Raw genomic sequence first — 26,810 nt, forward strand, 5'->3', positions numbered from 1 at the left:
TCTCTATAGATTCGATCTGACTCACTACTTTCTATATATTTTTAATTTTATTAAAGTCAAAATTTGATTGATAATCATGGTGTCCTAACGACAACATCGCGATCATATCAATTTTTGGCACCGTTGTCGGGGAAGGCACCAAATTTAATGTTTGATTTCTTTAATTTTCTTATAAATATAGCTACAAATTTTTTTTAATTTTTTTTTCTTTTTACAAAAAGAAAGAGAAAAATTCAGAAAAAAAAGAGATAGAAAGCTTCCACTTTTACTTGGTGAGATCAATCCTAACCCTAATCTTAACTATTTTTTTAGTATTAATTACTATTTTTTTTCAAATTAACCTAAAATTCATCCATATAAACCTAATAAAAATCATATGATAAGAGTAAAAATTTAATTGTTTAGAAGCATTCATCATCTTAGATTTACTTTTGGTGATCGCTGGAGACAAGGTAAGCTTTCAAGTTTGATTAATTTCATGCGTCTAATTTAGTTGTATAGAACTCCTTGTTTGAAATTGGTTGTGCATATTCATCTCAAATCAATTTAAGGACAACACCCATAACAAGATAAGGTAGAAATTTCATCACCCTTTCTTAATCAAAAAATAACCAACCAACATCCTGCATTAACCCTAATCTAATTAAAATTCAGTAGATGTTGACCTCTAGGATCAATTGAGTTCAGTTTGAATATTGTGGTAAAGTCAAGTACAAAGTAAGTTTGGACTCACCTCTGAAACTGGTGTCTAAGGCAAGAGGTTACAAAGGCTCTACCTAAGTGGACTTGTGGTTATTTAATTGGTTTCGTTAGCTTACCTGGTCAATCTAATTGGTGTCTAAGGCAAGTAACAGGGGGACCCCCATGATCCCACCTCTTACCTGGCTAGTTGAAGGAAGTGAGAACAAACCCAATTTGTATTTAGGCTAAGCCACTCTATATCGAACTGTTAGGTCTAAGAAACCCATAGGTGTCTAAGTTTAATTATCTGCTAACTTGATTGCAATTAACACAACCATAACTAATTCTTCTCACCTTTTGTCTTTAGGTCTAGGGCTTTCTTGAGGATCTTACCTTTAGAACTTCTCTCTTTCTTTCTCTTCTCTTTTTCTTTCTCTCTTTTCTTAAAAATTAAAATTTAAAAAAAAAATCTAAACCACACATATTAGGATTTGCACTGGTACATGCATGGTATAATTTTTTCTGACATAGTTGAATCTAATTTTGAAATTGAACGACTGATCCATGTTAAACATGATAATCAAATGGCTAGAAATTCTAAGAACCACCTAGACAGATGAAGAAATATTTTATTTCTTCCACCTATAATCCATCGATGTTCCCATCATTTTATGGGATCAAATATTCAGATTCTAGTCTTGAGGCCGATTTGAACCTGCTAGCCCAAAAATTAGATAAAGACAACCTTCTTATAGATAAATACCTAGCTCTAGGTCAACAATCTCCTATGCAATACACATCACCTCTCAATTATCAAAAAATTTGTTCTATTTGTGCTAGTCCAGCCCATCATGTTAGTGAATGTCCTATGACTGCACAATTTCCACCTTTCATCCAAAAACAAGTTCAAGCTGCTTAAGATTACTTCAATCCTGTCAATGATCCATTCTTAAATGCATATAATCAAGATTGGAGGAACTACCCTAATTTTTTTTGGAGACCCCAATGACTCAAGCTCTGACCCAAATTTTTTCTATGCAGAACTATCAGAATAGGCTCCATACCAAAACTATACCTATAATAGTGGTCAGCCTAGTCAGCCCATCCAGCCATCCTATTACAATCAGCTATCATACCTACCTCCTCAATAGACCAATCTAGCCGATGATAGGTTTAGCCAACTTCAATAAATGGTTATGATCCAACAGCAATCCCTTACTAGGCTAGAAGCACAAATAGGTCAATTAGCTGAGTTTTTCATAAGGAGAGAACTAGGTCAATTGCCAAACGAACCAATACCGACTTTCAAAAATAATCCAACCACCCACCAACCACCTGGACCTAGTCAACAATCTAATGTCTCACCTAAGAATCCTCAATTTAAAAATGATAAAGTAATTTCTGAGCTTAAAAGTGATAGGATTCTTAAGGACTCATACCAAGACCAGGTGAAAGAAACTAGTACTGATGCTAGCCAAAAAAAGAATTTAGAAGAGGAGATTAGTACTGAGACTAACCCGATAGAAGAACTTGAGTCCAAAATTGTTACTGATCTAAGTGATAAAGAGAAGAGAGCGGATGAGTTACCCGAGATATATTCATCAAAAGTTTCATTTTCTTCAGTCCCAGAAGCTGGTTCTTCCACTTTAGAATCACCTCCTCTAGAACTGAAATTATCCTTGATCACATCTGAGTATACATGTTTAAAATCAACGGACACCCTTTCAGCACCCATTACTTCAAACTTAACTTCTAACCTTAAAACTCAGTTCATGAGCATTTTAGAAGAACAAATAGGAGAAGTTTTCAACAAATAAGGGTCTGTAAATGGGTTTGTGAATTATCTTACTACAATTAAGAACAGGGATGTAAAATACTTTTAGAAGATTGGCAACAAAATACTAAAATTTATTATAAGCCATCTTCCTAAGATTGACAATCCAAAACTATTGAAATTTATCAATTCAATATTTGACATGAGATAGGTGAGAGAATCAGCATGGTCTGGCTGAAGACGGTAAACTTAGTACTTCCTAGGAGGCAACCCAATTTTTAATTTTTAGTTTTGTGCTTTTTGCTATCTTTTATATTTTGTTTAGGTCAATCAAGTCTTACTTAGAGTCTTTTGCAGGGATCTGAAGACAATCTTGATCAAGTTGGGGGGGAGAATCAATTTTGAAAAAATTTTTTGGATCAGGTGATATCTCTCCTTTTCTTTCTCTTTACATACATCCTTCATTTTTTCTACTCCATTAAGGATAATATCGATTAAGTTTGGGGGGAGAGAATAATAAAATTTTTTGAATTTCTAAAGTCCTCAAGTAAGTTAGTATTTAGTATTTAAGTACCTGATTATACTTAAGAATCAAGTTAAACCAAATATTTTTTAAAAAAAATTGATGCACAGACCAGAGAGTTTGTGAGATATTGAGGGATCAAGTATTAAGAAAACTCAATAAAGAGTTAAGTTTAGAACTTAAATAATTTTTTTTGAGCATTTCTAATTTTTTTTACCAGCATCAAAAAAGAGTTTACTTTTTATGAGCTTATGCAGGATAACTATACATTTTTTCATATATATATATATTAAAAAAAAAATTTTAAGTACTTCATGCTGAGTAACCGGGCCTTTTTGCCTAAGCAAGCCTTGAGTTTTGCATCAAAAGGTATGGAGGGCAAAGAAGCTTTGTTATAAAGCTAGTTTTAACTCGTAGCCTATTTGATTTGGGCAAGTAGGTCCGAGGGATATTCTATACCTAGTGCCCTAAAACCGTCTGATTTGAGAATCATTGACTAAAAACTCACTACATGGGTCAAACAAAAAGTTTAAGGGGTTAAGACATTCAATAGCAGTACAATATTAAAAAAAAATCAATCAATAAATGAAGAATGAAAGTAACAATATACTTGTCCATATGATGGTTAATGATTTGGAGATAAAGATAGGAATAAATTTGAAAAAGTTCAAAAAAAATTTAGTGTTCTTAGTTTAACTTCCATATTGATTAGTATTAATACTCTAATAACATATCTCACTCATGTTCTATTGGATATCAATAGCTTTTTAAAAATTATTTGGTAAAATTTGAAACTTTAAGTTAAACGATACTTAATTCTAAATTCTTTTTTTACTCGAGGATGAGCAAAGTTTAAGTTGGAGGGTGTGATAAATGATATATTTTTATATTTATTGAAGATATTTTTGATAATTTATGGTGCTAACATCTTCTTAAAAACTTAATTTCATGAATAAATTAAATTTTCTTGCAAAAATAAATAATTTAAAAAAAATATAAAATTAGAGCATATTTATGAAAAATAGATGTTAATTCAATTGAACAATTTAAGCACCAAAATGATGAAAATTTTTTGAATAATTTAATGTATATATTTTTTTAATTTTTCAGGCAAAAATTGAAACAAAAATCAAGCTAAAATATCCTAAAAAATAATTTTTATAGCCTTCGATGCACGGTGGACCAGTCGCTCGGTTCATAGAATTAGGGTGCGATCCATCAAAAATATTTTGCGGTCCACAGGTGTGGTCCACGATGGAAGAAATCTTTTTTTTGCATGATCCAATGGTCTACGTTCATCCCGACCCAGATCGAACGGCTGATAGCATTCTTGAGTGTAATAAAGATTCTTGAGTGCGATCTGACGGCCCAGATTCCATCCATCACACGATCCAACAGTTGAGGATGCTCTCGATTTTGAATAGGAGATCAAAGGTGCAATTTGATGGCCCAGATCTCATCTGAAGCACAATCAGATGATCAGAATCGCATTCAAACGTAATAAGGAGAAATAAACTATTTTTTGGGCTAATTTGGGTGGTCCAAAGATGATTCGAGGGTCTGAAAAATTTTTAAGGATTTTAATACGATTTCTAAAGATTTTAGGACTCCTTTTCCTACCAAAAAAATATGAAAAATTTACCTATAAATAGGGAGTCTAGGAATAAGTCTTGAGAGTAGAAAAATTTAGTGAAAAGGATAGAAAAAAATAGAGAAAAATATTATATAGCTTTAGGGATCCAAGGAGAAGAAGGAGAAAAGTCGATTCGCTCTACAGAGTACGATGGAAGAAGGAGAGGTCATCAATCATCTTTTTGATGAGGCTGAACTGATCAACTTCAGATCTTTATTATAATTTTATTTTTATTTTATTTTATTATTTTTTTAAATTTTCTATACTTGAATTTCAATTTCAATTAATGCAAAATTTATTTTTTTGCACTTTAAATTTCTGTCTTTCATTTTTTTGCAAGTAGATGCTAGGATTTAGTTAGTAGATCTTAGTACCAATTTATTTTATACACTTTAAATCCTATTATTTATCTTTATTACAAGTAGAAGCTAGGATCTAAATAGTAGATCTTAGTATTCGATTTTTTTTTCATACTTTTAATTTTTATTTTTTGACTTAAATTGCTTTTCTTCAAAATCTTATTTTTTTTACAAAATCAAAGATTTCAAATCAAAATCTTGCCTTCTCTGTAGATTTGATCCTACTCACTACTTTCTATGTATTTTTAATTTTTATTGAAGTTAAAATTTGATTGATAATCACGGTGTCTTAATGATAACATCGCGATCGTATCACATACTATAGAGAATCTTCTTTAAGTTTACTCTCAGGCTTCTATTAAAGCATTAATGGTGGAGTTTTTCATATTTAAGGTGCAACTTCAACACTTCCAAGAGTTTCAAATGCTTCATTTATTGTGTTTCGAATTTACTATCTCTTATACTCTAGTGATTGTAATAAGTTACTTGGGATAAGAAACTTGAGATGTAAGGCCTATCTAAGTCTATCACTGGATGCTTGTATTGGGTGAGTGTTGCCCAGAAATAGAGCCCAAGAGGGAAGGTGAATTGGATCTTTTTAAAATTTTAAAAGATTAGTACACTAAAACAATGTGCTAAAGGGATCGAGTGAAGTGGATTGATATTCAATAAAAATAAATTCAAACACAAAAGAAAGAATGCAAGTAAATGACACAAAGAACAAGTAAAGAGAAGTAAGCATAGCAAATATAAGAATTTATAGTGGTTCGGTGCCAACCTTGCACCTACATCCACTCTACAAGTTCTTACTTGAAAATTCAATCCACTAAATGAATTCAAAGTTACGACACGTTGGACACTCCGACCCTTGCTATTCAAGTAAGAATACTTATTTTTTGGGTACAAGCCAACCCTCAACAATCTGATTCAGGGTTCGGATCAATCCAAATGAGTTTTGAAACCTCCCAAAACTCAAAAATCCAAATACAATTTCAAAAAAATAGAGTACAGAAAATTCAACACATAATCTCCTTAAATAGATACAATGAATGCAAAATAAATACAATAGTCAAGGAGAAGAAGCTTTTGCTGAACACACTCAATGAATTCTATATTTGATTGCTACTGAAGAGTGGTTGGTGAAGTGATTGAATACTTCTTTTCTCTCTTTTAGGACTGAATGAGCTTTTCACGGATGTGAGCTTTGAATGCTAGAAAAATTTTTGATTTTTCTCTTCAAGAGAGCTTTTATAATCACTATCTACCCTTGAGAGTCTTAGAGTTGGTTTAAAACCATTGGAGAGTATTTAATGTACATTAAATGCACTAAAAATGGACTAAAAACTAGCTGTTACGCGTACTCGCAGGAATTGAACGTCCCATGGGGCATCCCATTGGCATTGGGACGTCCCATGGGGCGTCCCAATAGGCTAGACAGAAAGTTTAGCTTTCTGTTTTGGTCTCAGAGTCTCAAGGATCATCCCAAGTAAGTCATCCCAATCACATGGGTCATCCCAGGTGGGTCGTCTCATTGCGTGCCATGAGCCAAAATGAAGCCTGCCGGTTGCCCAACGAAAGGGGATGATCCAGATGGGTCATCCCATTTTGTTTCAACCTAATTTTTTATGTATTTAAGGTCTAAAACTTATCAGAATACTTTCAAACACTCTCAAGTAGATTCAAATCAATTTGGACACTCTCAAAAGCCTTCAAAAATTTCTCCAACTTGTTGAAACTTTAATTTTTGGCACACTTGATAAAGCTTTTCAAACCCAATCTCCTGGATTACCTGAAACATCACAAAAATAATCTCTAAAGATAGAAAACACATTAGTAGTCTCCTCAAATAGTTTGTGATCATTAAAATCAATTTTTGAAGCAACAATTTCTTCCTTTTTAATGATGATAAAATATTTGAGTATACATAAAAGATATCTTTAAAGCTCAAAGAATTTGAGTTTGTGAAGCACTAGAAGAGTTATGCCAAGGATTCAACATAAAGGATCATGATATACATATTTTCAGCAAACTTTAATGATTTAATTTATTTAGCTAAAATTATTTATGAAGGAATTAGAGAATTTTTAAGAATTATTCTTATTCGATCGAAATCTTCTCCTTTCTTGTATGAATTAGATTATTTTGATCATTTGAAAACAAATCTCTCTCTTTTTTATATAAAAAGTATTTCATTTAAAAAAATTTCTTATTGAAGCAAAGATGGTTCATAAAAAAATTTTATTCTTTTCTTTCTTGATTCTAGTATTGGAGCAATAGATATAAAAGAGAATATTTTTTTCTCTTTTTTTTATTTGATATTAAGATAAGAATAAGACAAATTGAGCAAGAATCAAAAATAGATGTATCGAATCAATTTAGTATCAGTGCAAAAATAAGATTAGTAGAGCATTTAAGAAAAAAATAGGTTGATCAGAGTAATTTTTTAAATATTATCAAAATGAAGGTAAAAAATGATGTATTAGAGTTAAAAAAATAGGTGAAATAGTATAGAGTACTACATTAGAGCAAATTTTTTTTTAAAAAAAAAACTTAAAAAGAGTAAAAGATTTTAACAACTATACCATTTTCATCATTTACCATTATTTCTCCCCCTTTACCATTATTATTTTTTTATTTACCATTATTTCTCTCCACTTTTATAACAAATACACCACTTTCACCATTTACTATTATTTCTTTCTCTTTTTGACATCATCAAAAAGAATAACTAGGAGAGTAAGATTTTCATGGTGTTAGGTCAAGCATCAAGAAAATAGAGCATCCATTCATCCATCCAAAAAAAAATGATAATAGACATTCATTTATCCAAAAAGACATGATAATAAACATTCATTCATCCAAAGAGACATGATAATAAACATTTATTTATCCAAAGAGAAATGAGTCAAATGAAAACAACCTCATTCATTTACACCAAAAGAGATGTTACAAGAGTCATAATGAGCATAAAGCTCTCATACATCCAATCTACAAAATATAACTAAATAATCTAATACAAAATGATAAAGTCAGAAAGACTGGACATCGAGCACAGAATCAAGATAGATAACACAGGATTAGCCTCATCCTCGATCGAAGGGTTTGGTTTGAGATGGAGAAGCAGGAGGATGAAAAGCAATGGGCTGTATGAACACAGGCTCAGTAGATGTAGAGGATCTAGACTGAAGCTGAGTCCTAATACCATCTAATTGGGATAGGATACCCCTCACAGTAAGTCTGAGTCCATCCAGATCAGCTGTCACAAAATCTCTGGAGTCTCTGATATCTGTCCTAATCATCTCGAGAGAAGAGCGAAGCTATGAGTGAAGTCTGTCTATCTCTCGAGTCAGATCATCCATCTGTGGTGTAGAAGAAGTCGATGTGCCCACGCCAATAGAGAGAGAATCTACTATATGTCTGATCTCTCTCTCCAAATCAAAAATCTTGCCACTGAATATTAGAAGGGAGCTCTCCACACCCTCCAATCTAATACTCAAGTTTGATAGAAGCTCCATCAACGAGGAAATATATGGCACAATGGATGAATCTAATGATGGAGTAGAGAAGGCACTTGAAGAGGTAGGATGAAACTACTGTGGCTGCTGTGGCTGTTGCTGTACCTGCTAATGTATTTGCTGAAAAATTCACTCTTGGTACAGCTGAAACTGATGGAGCTGCTATAGAATCTGATCCTGGAACTGCTGTTGCTAGACTGATAAGATCCCTACTACCCTCTCAGCAACCTACCCATATCAACATCCTCCAAGCTGAAAGTAGGCATGGTACGACTAGATGGGGAGACTCTGATTAAGGTGAAGGGAAGAAAACAGCTTCCCTCTAGAATGCCCAGGTTGCATCTAAAATTTTTTTCTAATGTTCTACTTGTTTAAGGATCAAATCTTTACCTGAATAGCAGTGGAACCAGAGATCAAATCCTAAATTATCTGATATAAACCTTCGTGGAGGCTTGGATATGCAGACCCTCTACTTCGCATGCACATCAGACACTGCAGAAAAGTAGGATGAACTCCAATCCAATAGGCTTTGCAACTTAATCAATCGAGGGATGAGATGTGATGATGTGACACCTCACACCAGTAGGTAGGATGCCCAAAAAGGATCCACGCCCAAGGAGAGGAGGTGGCAACAAAGGGAGAGATGTAGAAGATGAAGGACCTCTCTCTTCACACGTCTGTCTCTCTCTCTCTTTTTCTCTTCTCTTAATTTGATTTGTTTGCTATTCTATTCTCTTCTTTTCTCTTCTCTCATCCATAGGTAGAGACCCTCTCTATTTATAGATGATTCTCATGACCCAATGAGAGGAGGACTCTTTATTCAAATCTAATTTGAATTGGTCCAATCCTCATGAAAGAAGGACTCCTACATCAGATATAATTACCATCACTTATGACATCCACTTTGCACCCACTCCCACATCCACTTGGGATGCTCCAAATAAGCACCAAACTAATTTTTGGTCATGCTTCATGAGTGAGTATTCCCAGTGCAAGTAGAAATACTCATATTTCATCCGAAACAGATCTGATTCGAGTTTAATTTGAAGCCAGTTCGAAATAATTTTGAAAGGCTGTCAATCCTAAACCCTTTAGGACTTTTGTACCAAGTCTAACTTAAATTTTAAAGCTATTTAAGTCTAATTAATTTAGATCTAATCTAAAATTAATTAGTACTTAAATCCAATCTTTCATATGTTCCATAGATCATAGATAGAAATTATTCATCCCCGAGATTGAATCTGAACCTCATGTGTAGTGCTAACTAGACGTAGTCAACTCTTCAATCCCATTTGATCCATAACTCAATTCTTAATTAAGTTAGCTTATATGTTCAATCAAGTCAAGTACTTCCAGATTGGACATATAAACATAGGTCAATTCCTTCCTAATTTGTCTAACTTGTGTGCATGACTCCATGGTTCAAACACTAAGCTAGTAGCACAGGAACCAATTTCTGTACTAATCGAGATAGCATCTAGCAATGGTTTTCGATGTCTAGATAGGTTGAATTATCATAAAAGAATATTCCAGAATCCATACTCATGGTTATCGCATAATTCATCCTTTTGACCTTGGATGCTCTAGGATGGTCTCAGATTAACTGTCAACCGAGATTGCTTCATCCACATTATATTTCAACCTTTGAAATCTATCTCATGGATTACCCTGGCCAAGGTATTGCTAAATTGAAATATAGCTATGCATTAACTTCAATAATCTAGAGGGGTCAATCCCATCTTGATCCACACACAGACTTCACAAATACTTGATTGTACCCAGTAGCCTTCCATCACTGTATTAAAAATCTAGGTAGTTCGGCACCAAAGCACAGTGAGTTGCTTGCAAATCACTATGGTGATCTCAGATTTGAAGGATATTTATACCTATGTATTTTGCGAGCAGCTTTTGACAGCAGAATGCTTAGCAGGTGAGTCACTTGTTCAGTGATGATGTACCTTTACATCTCACCTGTATGCCATACCAGTGTCATCATACTCCTTGGTTAAGAGGACAACCAACCCATATGGCACACAACGACCTTCACTCGATAAACATCATTGTCCCATAATGACGTATCATTTGGTCGCGAATTTGTTTAAGAACTATATGATAAATTCTCTCTTTATCGTATACTAGCATAGTTCTAGGGACTTCATCACAATACAAGAGTTCGAGGAAGATGTCACTTTGTGATAAAAAATATCAGAATAATTATTATTCAATAATCAATAATTCATATACAAGGATGAACTCAATCGTCATATGATTGATTTTAGGACACAATTTCTAATAACTCCCATTTGGACTAAAGCCAATCGGGGCAGTATCTTATGCCCATCTTTCATTTGAAGTCATCGAACTCTTTGATCTTGAGAGCTTTAGTGAAGGGGTCGGTTAGGTTCTCCTCTCCGTCGATCTTCTGAAACTCGATGTCACTTTGGTTCATGATTTCTCGCACTAGGTGATAGAGGCGCAGAATATGTTTAATGCGATGGTGTGACTTAGGTTCTTTCATCTGAGCTATGGCACTGGAGCTGTCACAATATAGTAGGATAGAACCATCAATGAAAGGTACAACTCCCAATTTGATAATGAACTTTCGCAACCACACCGCCTCTTTTGCAGCATCCGATGCAGCAATGTATTCTGCTTTGCATACAGAATCGGCCACAGTATATTGCTTGGAACTTTTTCGGTAAACAACTCCTCCATTCAAGATAAATACGTAGTCTGACACGCTTCTGCTATCATCACAATCTGACTGAAAATTAAAATCAGTATATCTCACTAGTTTCAGATCAGAGTCTCCATAGATAAGCCATTGGCCTTTAGTATTTCTCAAATACTTAAAAATTACTTTTACAATCTTCCAATGCTTCTCACCCAAATCTGACTGGTACCTACTCACTACCCCTAGTGAATAGGCCACATCCGACCTTGTACATATCATAGCGTACATGATAGATCTCACTGTTGAAGTATATGATATTCTACTCATGTGCTCTCTCTCCTCAGGAGTTGTTGGACAATCCTTCTTGGAAAGAGTAATTTTATGACCTATCGAAAGATAGCCTTTCTTGGAATTATCCATATTGAACCGCTTCAACAAGGTGTCAATGTATGTAGATTGGGACAATCCAAGCAACCTTCTAGATCTATCCCTATAGATCTTCATCCCTAGGATGTAGGATGCTTCTCTTAAGTCCTTTATGGAGAACTGTGATGATAACCATAACTTCACACTCTGCAAAGCTGGGATGCCATTTTCTAGTAACAATATGTCATCCACATACAGCACAAGAAAAATGACCACAGAATCGGAAGCCCATTTGTAGATGCAAGGCTCTTCTCCATTCCTAACGAAGCCATACGTTTTGATCACTTTATCAAAACACATGTTCCAACTCCTCAATGCCTGCTTAAGTCCATAAATTGATCTTTTCAGCTGCACACTTTCGACTCGTCTATGGATGTGAACCCTTCAGGTTGTATCATATACACCTCTTCTTCCAGCTCTCCATTAAGAAAAATAGTTTTGACATCCATCTACTAGATCTCATAATCTAAGTGTGTAGCGACAGCAAGCATAATCCGGATGGACTTGAGCATTGCCACAGAAGAGAAGGTCTTATCATAGTCAATACCATAACGCTGATGGTAACCCTTAGCAACTAGATGGACTTTATAGGTCTCTATCTTCCCATCTGCTCCTCTTTTTCTCTTGAAAATTTATTTACACCCTATGGATTTTATCCCTTTGGATGAATCAACTAGTGTCTAGACACTATTGATCTCCATGGACTCCATCTCGGACTTCATGGCCTTAAGCCATTTTTGGGAGTCAGACTTTTGCATGGCCTCCATATAGGTGATCGGATCCTCATCATTTTCATCAAGTTCAGTAGGATCACCATCTCGGATCAGAAAACTATAGTATCTGTCTAGCTGACGTGGTACTCTATCGAATCTCCTTAATGGTGCCTCTATTGGCTCCAAATTTGATTCACCAATCGAATCCAATTCTATATGTGTCGGTCCTTCCACCTCATGAACTTCATCAAGTTTAATTTTACAGGTATTAGCTCCTTCATCAAGGAACTCTTTTTCCAAAAAGACTATCTGATTGCTGACAAACACCTTTTGTTCTGTAGCGAGGTAGAAGTAGTATTCTTTAGTTTCCTTTGGGTACCCAATGAATAAGCATATATCAGACTTTGGTCCAAGCTTATCTATCTTTAAACGCTTGACATAAGCTAGACACCCCCAGACCCTAAGATGTGAGAGCACCGGCTTACATCCAGTCCTTATCTTATATAGAGTTTTATCGATAGACTTACTGGGCACCTTATTCAAAATATAGCAGACAGTCTCTTGAGCATATCTCCAAAAGGATATTGATAGATTGACAAAAGTTCATTATGGATCGAATCATGTCTAACAAGGTTCGATTCCTCCTCTCGGACACACCATTATGTTGTGGTGTTCCCGGAGGGGTCTATTATGAGAGAATCCCATTCTCTTTCAGATATGTCAGAAACTTACTGATGAGGTAGTCACCTCCTCAGTCTGACTGAAGGATCTTAATACTCTTTTCAATTTATTTCTCTACTTCAGTATGGAATCATTTGAATATTTCAAATGATTCTGACTTATGCTTCATAAGATAGACATACCTATATCTCGATAGGTTGTCTGTAAATGTAATGAAGTAGTAGTATCCTCCTCTAGCACTTATGTTCATAGGCCCACATACATCAGTATGTATTAGATCTAGGACATCACTGGCTCTTTCACCTTTTCCTTTAAAAGGTGACTTAGTCATCTTACCAACTAGACAAGATTCATAGGTAGGCAATGATTCACAACCATCTATCTCAAGGACATATTCCTTGATCAACCTGTCAATCCTATTCTTGTTCACATGACCAAGCCTACAATGCCAAAGGTAGGATTCACTAATATTATCTATTTTGGGGTATTTACTAGGTGTGTATATTACACTAACAGATCGTGATATTATGTATATGCCATATTTTAATTATCCATGTATAATTATAGTATCATTTATAATGATATCACAAAAATCATTCTTTATTATAAATTTGTAACCAAGTTTGACCATAAGGCCTACAGAGATGACATTCATCATAAAGGAGGGACAATAATGACAATCATCTAACATAACACTACTGGACTCGAAGACAAGCTGCAAAGTTTCCAAGGTCAGAACTGGAACAAGGCTTCCATCTCCAATGTTAAGAAATCGCTTGCCCTCTCAAAATTTTCTACTTATCTGCAGTCCCTGCAATCAATTACATATATTAATAGGACTTTCGGTATCCAATACCCAAGTAGCAGTATCACAAACAGAGAAATTACAAGGTGTTATCATATAAATACCTTATGAAGCAACCACTTGCCTCTTTCTCTTATTCTTAGGCCAGTTTGGGTCAAGGGTGGCTATATAAGCAGGATAATTTCTTTTTCAATAACTCAGCTTCTTATAGAAGAAGTACTCTGTATGGCTCTTATCAATTTTTGATGGTTTGCTCTGCTTGGGATTGACGGCATGAGATTTTTGCACCTTTTTCTTCTTTCCTCTCCTAGAGGGTCGACATCCTATAGATGAACCTCCCACTAAATTCACTGGCCCCTTTTGGAGCTGGTGTTCTTTCTCAAAAGTCTGTAGTAACCCTAGCAAACCATGGTAGTTTACTGCAGGCTTCGTCATTCTATAATGACTGAGAAAGGGTAGGTAGGATTTTAATAGCAAATTGAGGATAGCATCCTTATCTAACTGTTCATACAATGGAAAGCCAAGTTTGCTAAGGTGTTCAATCTGCTCAAACATGTATAATACATGATCAGTGACTGAAGCTCCCTCTCGCATACGGGCATTGAACACTGTGCAGGAGGTTTTATGTCTCTCCACATCTTCAGAGGTACTAAAGGACTCATTCAATATTTGAATCATTTTTTTAGGTTGCACATCCTCGAACTTACAACTAAGTTCATCATTCATAGCTGCCCTCATCACGCAACGCACAGTCATGTGATCATTGAGCCACTTCATGTAAGTATCTCTTGCAGCACGAGGAGCATTGGCTGTAGGTTCTTCAGGTGCCTAATCCGTAAGAACACACAAAATCCTCTCGTACCCCAACACGATCTTCAACTTTCAATACCAGCTATCGAAGTTGGGTCCGATGAGCTTGTCGCTGTCCAACAGCGAACGGAGGGATAGTGTGTTGGCCATAACTGAAAGAAAAAAATATTAGCCTATTAATATATGAATTATTTTTTTAATCTTGAAGATATGGACTTTAGTCTAAAGGTCCTTCCACTATTTTTTGTGAATTGATAGCCTCTACCTCCAACTCGAGGAATTACATTAATTCCTTAACAGATACTAGAATCCACACAGACTGCATTCGGACCCAAGTGTGGCTCGACCAATCCTAGTGCTTTCATGGGTAGGTTCTAACTAATTATTTCTCCAAACAACTTCTAGCATTGGGTTTTGCCCCAGACACCCCTTCAGCAGGCGTGTGGCACCTCTACTAAAAATCTTGGTTAGGTTCAACCATTAACATGACACATCAAGTGCATCCAACAAATGGATGTCCAGGCCTGAGTGTGGCTCGACCAGCCTGAGTGTGGCTCGATCTGAAGGTACATCATGATGGTCATATGATGAATGACAATTCCAATACGTAATAGACACCAGGCGTATGGCGCCTCCAATGCCTATTTAAAATATTGGACTCATTATCACACACCTTAATGGGAGGCAATGACCAAGTTATCTTATAACTTTATCATTTCATGGACCTAATAATTTAGAGGATTTGATTTTATTGACCTGAGAATAAGAGAAGAAGTCGACCTACAAGCTGCAAATCCTTTCACTAATTTTACTAAGTCATGTAAAGGATTAAACACAAGCTGGTCTAAAGACACCTAAATCAGTCACACTGATTCACCTTAATAGCATGGGCCTACACGAATCGACTAGTGACCTAATCAAAATATTATCTACCATGTTGGCCAGGTTAGTGAGATCAGTGAGAGAGATCTGCCCTTAACTCACCGTAGATGCATCTAGGTGAATAGCTTCCAATTAAAAATCACTTGATCGAATCTGCCAAACTTACCTTAGATACCAACTGGTTAATTCATTTCGATTTGGCACACCAGAAGATTCAGGCTCAACCACGGAGCCATGATCATGGTCCAATTATTAGGGTCAAACACATAGACTGGATCAAACTTTAACTATTGAGATTGCTTTAGAAAAATACTGACCTAATCTAATTCAGCACTTGATTAGATTTAATTAATTTCTCTACTTGGTCCATATGCATTCCTAACCCTAGGTCTAACCATTAAAAGGACTTGATTCATGCTAACCCTTTGCTCATCATATTATGTGGTGTCTTAATGATCTTCAATTCTCAATTCTAGATCATTCAAACTTAATTCATAATTAAGTGTGTGAAATGTGTGTTTTAGTTTGTAGAACTATTTTACAAGGATTTCAAGTGAAGCATACCATATGTTTCAACACATGAAAATAAATTTTTATAATATATTTAACAATTAAACATATATAGGTATGATCTAAACTTCATTCATACATCTCATGTATCATGACAACTTTTAGATCAATACCAATTACATCATATTTAACATGTAATTCAGATCTAAAATAATTTTATATCTAAATTTTATCCTATTATAATAAATTATAAATTACTTTAGATCTAATCTAAATATATTTATGATCAAAATAATATATAAAAGTCTATTCATTTTTTTTCTTCATAAAACTGGATCACAACGATACCCCTACATGTCATAAGAAAACCCATTGAATAGGCAAAAGAGAGATTAATCTCTTTAATCTCTTATGACTGGACGGTCTGGTGATCTCATCAATCCGAGTACTAGGCTACTAAGATCTAAAATCTAATTTCATATATAATTACATCAACATTCCATTATTGATAAGACTATTTTATGTCATGAACATATTCTTGATCTCATCAATTATATTCTTCATTTAATCTAATTAGATTTGATGTATCATATACATCATATCAAATCTAAAACTTATCTTATACTAATTATAAAAATATCAATTTTAGATTTAATATCAAATAAAAAAATAATTAGATGCAAATATGAATGCATAAGGAATTAATTTCTGATAAAATCTATTTTTGTGCAGTACTGAATTATGATAGGATTCAGATCTAAATATCCATCAAAATAGATTCAATTTAAATATAAAATAATCTTTACTTTATAAAAAAAATAAAATTAAAATTTTATTAAAATAAATTTAAAATAAACTTTTAATTTATGTTATTTTTTATCAAAAATTTAGCAACAATAGAATTCTGTTATAACAGATTTATAACAATCTCAATTAACTATTGATTAGGCACCTCTAATGTAATCAAAATCAGATCAAAAATTTTATATAAAGAGATTCAAATAAAATTTAATATCACACAAAAAATCTCAATTATATCTTATATAAATAATTATAACTTTTTTTTTATATGTATATATTTCAGACCTGCTCTGATACCAGTTGAAGGGAAGGAAACAGTTTCCCTTCAGAATACCCAGGTTGCATCTAAAAATATTTTCTAAGGTTCTACTTGTTTAAAGATCAAATCCTTACCTGAATTGTAGTAGAACCAGAAATCAAATCCTAAATTATCTGATATAAACCTTCACAGAGGTCTAGATATGCAGACCCTCTACTTCACATGCACGTCAAACGCCGTAGGAAAGCAGGATGAACTCCAATCCAATTGGCTTCACAACTCAATCAATCGAGGGATGAGATATGATGATGTGACACTTCACACCAGTCGGTAAGATACCCAAGAAGGATCCATGCCCAAAGAGAGGAGGCAGCAACAAAGGGAGAGATGTAGAAGATGAAGGAGCTCTCTCTTCACACGCCTGTCTCTCTCTCTTTTTTTCTTCTCTCAATTTGATTTGTTTACTATTCTATTCTCTTCTCTCATCTATAGGTAAAAATTCTCTCTATTTATAGATGATTCTCATAACCCAATGAGAGGAGGATTTTTTATTCGAATCTGATTTAAATTGGTCTAATACTCATGAAAGAAGGACTCCTATATGAGATATAATTGCCATCACTTATAATATCCACTTTGCACCCACTCCCATACCCACTTGAGACACCCTAAATAAGCACCAAACCAATTTTTGGTCATGCTTCATGAGCGGGTATTCCCAGTGCAAGTAGGAATACTCATATCTCATCCAAAACAGATCCGATTCGAGTTCGATTTGAAGTCAGTTCGAAATAATTTTGAAAGTATTAGAATTTGATGCCTCAAGATTCAGTCCACATTGAGCCCATAGCAAGGTTCGCGGTGAAAAATAGAGTCTAATGAGACCAAGATCACCTGAAACGGAGCTCGGATGGAGGAGATACGAGCTTTTGAAGTTGGCACGAGATTCGAGGTGGTGGAGGACCACCGACAACCGGTCGCGGGCGGCAGCGACACAGCCGCAGGCGGCAGTGGTGCGCGGGACGCGCGACCCAGGCCTGCACGGGACGTGCGACCCACGCGGGCAGGCGGCCCAGGCGGGTGCGTGGCCCAAGCGGGCGCACGGCCCATCCGGGTGCGCGGCCCAAGCGTGCATAGGCCCGCACGCGGGAGCGGGCCGGCCCAGGCCCAACGGCCTGCTGGCCCTTTGCCCCGGTCCACCATGGACCGGGTGGTCCACGGCTGGGCCTATGGACCGCGTGGGTGTTTCCCACCTGTTTCGCATGGTTTACGGCACTATTTCGTGGATCGATCGTGATCGGAGGGCGTGGGTTATCTATTTTTTGATCTGACAGTTCAGAACCTGATTTGGGTTGATTAAGGACTCTTAAACCTAATCTAATTGAGTTTTAACCCTTTAAAAGGCCCTGTGCATGAAACAGAGAGGAGAGGTTCTGTTTTTCTGCTGAGGCCGTGCGGAACCCGAGAAGAGGAAGAAGAGAGAGGTGGAAGCGCTGAGAGAGAAGGAGCTGGAGGCTCCTGGACAGCGGTCGCCAGGCACTTCAGGGGTTCAGGGGGGTCTTCAAGAGAGAGAGAGCTTTTGTGAGGGGAACTTCAGGTGAGAGAGAATTGGATGTACAAGGGTTGAGGGTGAGGTCTCCTCTTGTAAAATTTCTTTTTCATAGTGAAGTTTGCATGCCCCGTGGAGGCGAGCCCTTTTGTGGTTGATCCACATATTTTGATTATTTTTTCTTTTATTTTGTTTCTTCTTTCTTCCTGCTGCATCGCGTGGTACTGAAAAGATCTTGGGAGGTGGTGTCCTGGCCAGACGTCCACCCAACAAGTGGTATCAGAGCAAGGCGGTACAAGGATGCAGATTGCAGTGGTGGTGAGCAAGACTCTTTAAACCATTAATAATATCCGTAAAGCGAGTAAACATTCCGGTTATAGACTCATCATGCTCCATTTTAAATAATTCATACTTATGCACAAGCATGTTGATTTTAGACTCCTTTACTTGATTGGTTCCCTCATGGGTTACTTCTAACCTATCCCATATTTTTTTAGCAAATAAGCAAGTAGAAATGCGATTAAATTCGTTTGCATCAAGAGCACAATAAAGAACATTCATTGCTTTAGCATTTAATTGGGCCATCTTCTTATCAACCTCATCCCATTCTTTCTCGGGTTTGGTTGATTCCTCACCATCTATAATTTTAGTGGGTGTATGAGGACCGTTCGCTATGATACTCCACATATCATAGTCGAGTACTTGAATAAATATTTTCATCCGAGCCTTCCAATAGGTGTAATTAGACCCATTGAAAAGTGAAGGTCGGTTGGTGGATTGCCCCTCGGCTAGAGAAGTGCCGACATGAGTTGCCATAGATCTTTTGCTCTTTGATTGTTTAGATCAAAGAAGGATTAGAGCACCGGGCTCTGATACCACTTGTTGCCCAGCTATGCAACCCAAAAGGGGGGGTGAATTGGGTTTCTAAAAAATTTTAGGCTTAACTAATGACTTATGAGAAATGTTTGACAAAGCTAAATAGATAGAGTGAGTAGAATTAATTCAAGGCTAATAGCAAGAGCAAGAATGCAAGAAAATAATGAAGAGATAAAGAAGAGCAATTAGACACACACCAAACAAAAGGATTTATAGTGGTTCGGTGCCAACCTTGCACCTATATCCACTCCCCAAGCTCCTACTTGGGAATTTCAATCCACTAAACTTGTATCCAACCCAAATACAAACGTCGAAAACTCCGACTCTAGCTATCCCAAGCTAGACCACTTATTTCCCGGGTACAAGCCAACCTTATACACTCCGATTCAAGGTTTGGATCAACCTTCCCTTGTTTTGAAACCCCTCCAAAACAAAACCAATCACTCAAACTGAGTATAACAATTTATAGTACAATTAAGCACAAAGAAAGCTCCTTGAATGAGCGAGTATAACTTTAAATACACTTTACTTAAGAGAAGAAGACCCTTTTTGGATTTCTTCAAGGTGAATGGAGACTTGATTGTGCACTTGAGGAGTTGGTGAGCTTGGATTGAAGGCTTCTTGAAAGTTTTGAATGAGCTCTTGCTTAGGGCTGAAAAGTTGGCTTGAAATCCCTTTTTCAAAATCTCTCTACTTGGATGCTCTCTTGATTCCCACCTTTTTATTCCTTTTTATAGCTTTAAGAGATAGAGGAAATCATTCTAGACTGAAAAAGAGCCGTTAGACTGCATTAAATGAGCATTAAAAGCATTTAAAATGGGTTAAAAACTAGCCGTTGCGAAAGAATCCCGTCACAGGGGTCGCCTTATGAGTCGACTCATGCCTGGGGGTCGACTCATGGGTCGACCTCTGTGGAAAACATCACAGAATCGAGCAGGATCTGAGGTTCTGTAAAACTGACAAAAAGACCCGCAGAGGTCGACTCATGAGTCGACTCATGCCTTGGGGGTCGACTCATTGAGTCGACTCACAGGGAGTGCCAAGACAGTGCCGGTCAGGATTTTCAGCATGCCAGTCATCTCATGTGCTATGAGTCGACTCATGAGTCGACTCATGATTTTCAATCATGCATATCTTTCAAAATATAAGTCCAAAATCAATAAAATTTTCACCATTGGATCACAAATCTTTTGTTCTATCATTTGATACTATGAAATCAGAGTTTTGGTAAAATTATAATTTTACCCCTGAAGAGCAATAAGTCTTTTTCAAGTGAAATCATTGGTACCCCTTCAACTACTTTGTAATCATCAAAATTAATCTAAGGAGCAACAAGTGTAAATCTATCAACTATAGGTTTCAACTTATTTACCTCTTCCTTTAGATCTTGATTTTCTTTTGCAAGAGTTTTATTTTGACTAGAAAGTTCATCCTTTTCCTTTATTAGAGACTGATTCTTTAGTTCTAATTCTTTATTTTTCTTATCAACTTCTTCATTTTCCTTAGTAAATACATGATTTTTTGATTTCAGATTTTTAGTTTTAGTCCCTAATTCTTTTAAGTCATTTAAAAGTTCATGAAAAGCTTCTAACAGTTCATCATAAGTAAATTCAGGTTGAGTTTCGGATAATACCTCAGTTTCATGTGCCATAAGATACAAGGTTGGCTTCTTCATGAGATTCTTCGTCAGTGGTGGAGTAATCACTGTCACTTCATGTAGCCATCATGGCCTTCTTCTTCTTGAACATCTTTTGGTCTTTCTTGAGCTAGGGGCATTCTGATCTAAAATGGCCCGACTTCTTGCATTTATAGCAGATGATGGGCTGTTTCTTTTTCTTTTCTTTGCTCGGCTCCCCCTTGACTAGTGGTTTTCTCTTTGTCCCTTATTTTTTTCTTCTCATGAAGCATTTAAACTTTCTTGTGATTAGGGCCAAGTCCTTATCTTCTTCACTATTGTCTAATTTTTTTATGTCTTCTTCTTCCTGAGCTATCGACTTGAGGGCTATGGTCCTCTTTCTTCTGGTTTCCTCTTCAGTGTGTTGCTTCATGGTCAGTTCATGAGTCATGAGGGATCCAAGCAGCTCCTCCAATGGTAGAGTATTCAAATCCTTGACCTCTTGGATTGTTGTGACTTTTGCCTCCCATGATCTTGGTAAGGACCTGAGCATTTTTTTCACAAGATCACTGTTAGAATAATATTTATTAAGATTTTTTAAATTATTTATGACGTCAGTGAAATGAGTAAATATTTGAGTTATTGATTCTTTAGATTTCATTTTAAATAGTTCGTAATTGTGCACAAGCATATTGATCTTAGATTCTTTTACTTAGTTTGTGCTTTTGTGTGTGACTTCTAATCTATCCCAAATTTTTTTAGTTGAATTGCATGTGAAAATGTGATTAAATTCATTAGTATTCAATGCAAAATATAAAATATTCATGGCATTAGCATTGAACTGAGCTATTTTCTTATCAATTTTATCCCATTTACCTTCCGGCTTAGAGAGAGATACACCATCAATTAATTTAGTGGATGTGTGTGATTCATTTACTATGACACTCCACATATCATAGTCAAGTGCTTCTATGAAAATTCTCATCTAAGCTTTTCAATAGGTGTAGTTTGACCCATTGAAAAGTGAAGGTCGATTTGTGAATTATCTCTCAGCTAGAGATGTGCCAAATTGGGCTACCGTAGACCTTTAGCTCTTGATGGTGAAATCAAGCAAGGACTAGAGCACCTGGCTCTGATATCACTTATTGCTCAGAAATGGAGCCCAAGAGAGGGGATGAATTGGGTCTTTTTAAAATTTTAAAAGATTAGTGCACTAAAACAATGTGCTAAAGAGATCGAATGAAATGGGTTGATATTCAATAAAAATAAATTCAAACACAAAAGAAAGAATGTGAGTAAATGGCACAAAGAACAAGTAAAGAGAAGTAAGCACAGCAAACACAAAAATTTTTAGTGGTTCGGTGCCAACCTTGCACCTACATCCACTCCCCAAGTCCCTACTTGAAAATTCAATCCACAAAATAGATTTAAAGTTACAACACATCGGACACTCCGACCCTTGCTATCCAAGCAAGAATATTTATTTTTTGGATACAAACCAACCCTCAATAATTCAATTCAAGATTTGGATCAATCCAAATGAGTTTTGGAACCTTTCAAAACTCAAAAATCCAAATACAATTTCAAAAAATAGAGTACAAAAAATTTAGCATACAATCTCCTTAAATAGATACAGTGAATGCAAAATAAATATAATACTCAAGAAAAAAAAGTTTTTGCTGAACACTCTCAATGAATTCCACACTTGATTGCTGTTGGAGAGTGGTTGGTGAAGTGATTGAATACTTCTTTTCTCTTTTTAGGGTTGAATGAGCTTTTTACAGATGTGAGCTTTGAATGCTAGCAAAATTTTTGATTTTTCTCTTCAAAAGAGCTTTTATAATCACTATCTATCTTTGAAAATATCTTAGAGTTGGTTTAGAGTCATTGAAAAGTATTTAATGCATATAAAATACATAAAAAACAGACTGAAAACTAGCCATTATGCTCGCAGAAATGGGATGTCCCATAGGGCATTCCACTGGCATTGGGACACATCCCATGGGGTGTCCTAATAGACCAGACAGAAAGTTTAGCTTTCTATTTTGATCTCAGGATCTCAGGGGTCATCTCAAGTGGGTCGTCCCAATCACATGGGTCATCTCAGGTGGGTCATCCCACTATGTGCCATGAGCCAAAATAAAGCATGCCGGCTGCCCAACAAAAGAGGATGATCCAGATGGGTCGTTCTATTTTGTTTCAATCTAATTTTTTATGCATTTAAGATTTAAAATTTATTAGAATACTTTCAAATGCTCTCAAGTGGATTCAAATCAATTTAAACACTCTCAAAAGCCTTCAAAAACTTCTCCAACTTACTGAAACTTCAACTTTTGGCACACTTGATAAAGCTTTTCAAACCCAATCTGTTGGACTACATAAAACATCACAAAAATAATCTCCAAAGATAGAAAACATATTAGTAGTCTCCTCAAATAGTTTGTGATCATCAAAATTAATTCTTGGAGCAACAGTAAGTTAGGGGACTTAGTTTGAAAAAACATTTTGATTAGTGAACATAAAAAGCTTGACTAGATTAGGATTATAAGCCTAGAAAATAATCTAACTATAATCTTCTTGAGATTATAGTAAAATTTTTAAGTAGTTAAACTTGGAGAGTGGATGTAGGTGTAAAAGTTAGCATGGACCATTATAAATTCAATATGTTTGTACTTGTATGCTGGCTGTCTTTAGTTTTACTTTAGCTATTGTGTACATATCTTTATTTGTGCTTGACTCACTAATTTGCCTGAGATATTGACTGCTCGTACTTTGGCATAATTTCTAGAAGTTTGTTAAAAGAATTAATCCTGCTCTCTACCTTGATATATTCGCTATGCATACCTATTCATTGTTTTTCAAGTTAGCAAAAGTTTTCAAAATTCTGCAAAGTTTTAAGAATTCAATTCGCTTTTCCTCTCTTGGGTTGTTACCTTTGGATAACAAGTGGCATCAAAGTAGGTGCTCAGTGCTTTGATCTAACTATCAAAAGCTAAAGGTCATAGCAGCTCTAATTAATACTTCAATTAGTAAGGGATAATCTACCAATAAGCCACCTCTTTTTAATGGCACAAATTATATCTATTGGAAAGAATAAATACAAATTTTCATACGAGCACAAAACTATGATATGTGGAATGTTATAGCTAATGATCCTCACATACCACGATTATGATGTTAGATATATATCCTAGAAGCCAATATGACTGACACATTGTAATAAATCTAGGATATAATTTTATACTTAATACATTGATATGATCAATAAAAGAGCAAGTTTATTTTTCATTCAAGTGTGATGTATCCTTGAATCATCTATGGAATTAGTTTTCGATATATATTCTCAAAGTGTTGAGAATTAGAGATATATATTTAATTCTTAAATACTTTCAATCATAGGATCATCATGAGGATGGTGATCGATTTGGATAGACTGACACACAGATCGCTTTCTTCAAGATAGATGAGTCTCTAGTCTACTGTATAGAGACACAGAACAATGAGTATGGATAGTTATTAGAGAATAATTAGTACTGAGCATGACCATACGAGAGATCACTTGAATTTTTATTCAATTGTTAGTGATTGTCTTAATGTTATAGTTGTGTGACTGGTCTTTTGATCTGAGATGGTACTATCACTTGCAGTGAGGCTGCTGAAGTTTGATTGACATATAAATATAGATCTCAATGAGTCATTGTAGTGGATGTTGGTGATATTTGATCCACTGTAGGAGTAGGGTGTGCATCAAGATGGGATCTATTGATCTTGATAGAAAAGAATAGTCCTATGAGATTTGAGAGGCTAAGTCTGAGAATCTGTAGCTACAGTAGTGTGATTGATGAAAAAGAGTTTCCTTAAGAATCACATTTGGACTTGAGCTGATCGAATCTATCATATGACTGACGTTGAGGTTTGACTGTTTATCTATGACCTACCATTTAGTCGGGACTCATAATAGAGAGACTGAATCATACGTTAACTACATCTAGAGGTTTATTTCGATTTTACTGGGTTGCTACTACATACTGCTAGATGTCACTAGTGGATTGTGAGAGCTTACTAGGATTGTTCTGGATCGACAATCTTTGATGAGTTAGAATGAAATTGTTCCGATCATTGAAAAGAGTTTCAATGATACTTTGATAGAAATCATTGTGCTAGATAGAATTGAAGCTATGGGGTCACACAACAAAGGAGTTAGGTTTGAAATTAACAATTAAGCTTATGAAGTATCAATTGGATTTAGAGAAACTCGATTGGATTCAAGGTAACCTTGCTAGCACATGGTTGGATCCAATTTCTTCTTTGTGTTTAGATTTTTTATTTGATAAGATAATTTAAATTTAATTATTTACTAATAACCTAAATGAATTAAATTTATTGGACTTCAATTGTTGGGTGTCTAATATTTTGGATCATATGAATTAAGGGTGCAAGTCCCTAATTAATTCCCTTGATAGTTTTTATGGGGCACCATCTTGATTGGATCAAGTTGAGCGTGTCCTATGATTAGAGGGATTATGGATCTCATATGGGGCATTTCTTGGGTGCAAAAGAGAGTGTGAAATAATAGGTGCAAGGGCTCCAAGAGTTGGCACCTAATAGGATTCCTAATATAAGTTGAATAACTTAAGTTATTAGAAAATCCAATGCAAGTAGGACTCGTATTATGAGATTGAATAAGATTCAATCCTCATGCTTATTTCAAGGGACCTCTCTTAAGATCTCTAGAGTATCCAACAAGCAAGCCCCACACCTCTTAGAGATCCCCCCATTCTCTCTCTTCCTCTCCCTTTCTCTTCTCCCCTTAGGACATCCCACACATCCCCCTTGTTGGGCATCCCATTTCTTCTCCATGCCAAGGCTGTTGGGCACCCTTTTTATTGCTGGTTCCTGGTGTTGGGTAGTAGCACAAAGCAAGAGAGAAAGTCAAGAGAAGAAAAGAAGAAGAAGATCAAGAAAAGAGATCAAGTGTTGATCGCGATCTAGGCTTCGTTCAGATTCAACAGGTTGAATTTTCTTAGAAAAAAAATTCAATTTGAAGAGAGCTGTTCCAGGCTGATCTCGAGTGGATACCCATAGAGGCTGAATACTTGTGTGGCTAGAAGAAAATCTCTTCTCTTCCAGATCCAGATTTGAAAAAAGAGATTGCGAAACAAGTATGCAATTTGATCACAATCTGAATTTCAGCATATGTCAACTTCAACACATGAACTAGATCTTTGTGATTTTATATTTTTATGCATATATGATTTAGATTAAAAATAATTTAATCTTATATTCTATTATATTATTTAAAAAATAAAATTTTAAAATACACATGCATACTCCAAACCTCAAAATTCAATAGTGGTATCAGAGCCACGAATTTCATATGTTGAAAATTATCATACATATTTTAAAAAGAGTTTCAAAATTTGATTTTTTCTTGATACATGAGATATATAGATAAATTTTTAAATCTAAAATTTAATTTTAAATTTAATTTTAGGACATATAGTTGATATGTGAAAGTATGCATAGATCTGAATTTTGATCTAGAACGGTTTCTAGTTCATGTTCACATGATATGTAGATGCATGTATAAACCTAAAATTTTATATGATCTGATTCATAATTCATATATGAAATATATGATTATATATTTAAGTCATAAAATTACTTTCAATATGATCCATGATTAGTATATGAGATATATGATATCATGTTGTAGATCTGAAT

This window comes from Elaeis guineensis, chromosome 15 (assembly GCF_000442705.2).
Source record: "Elaeis guineensis isolate ETL-2024a chromosome 15, EG11, whole genome shotgun sequence".
NCBI classification, from domain to species: domain Eukaryota; kingdom Viridiplantae; phylum Streptophyta; class Magnoliopsida; order Arecales; family Arecaceae; genus Elaeis; species Elaeis guineensis.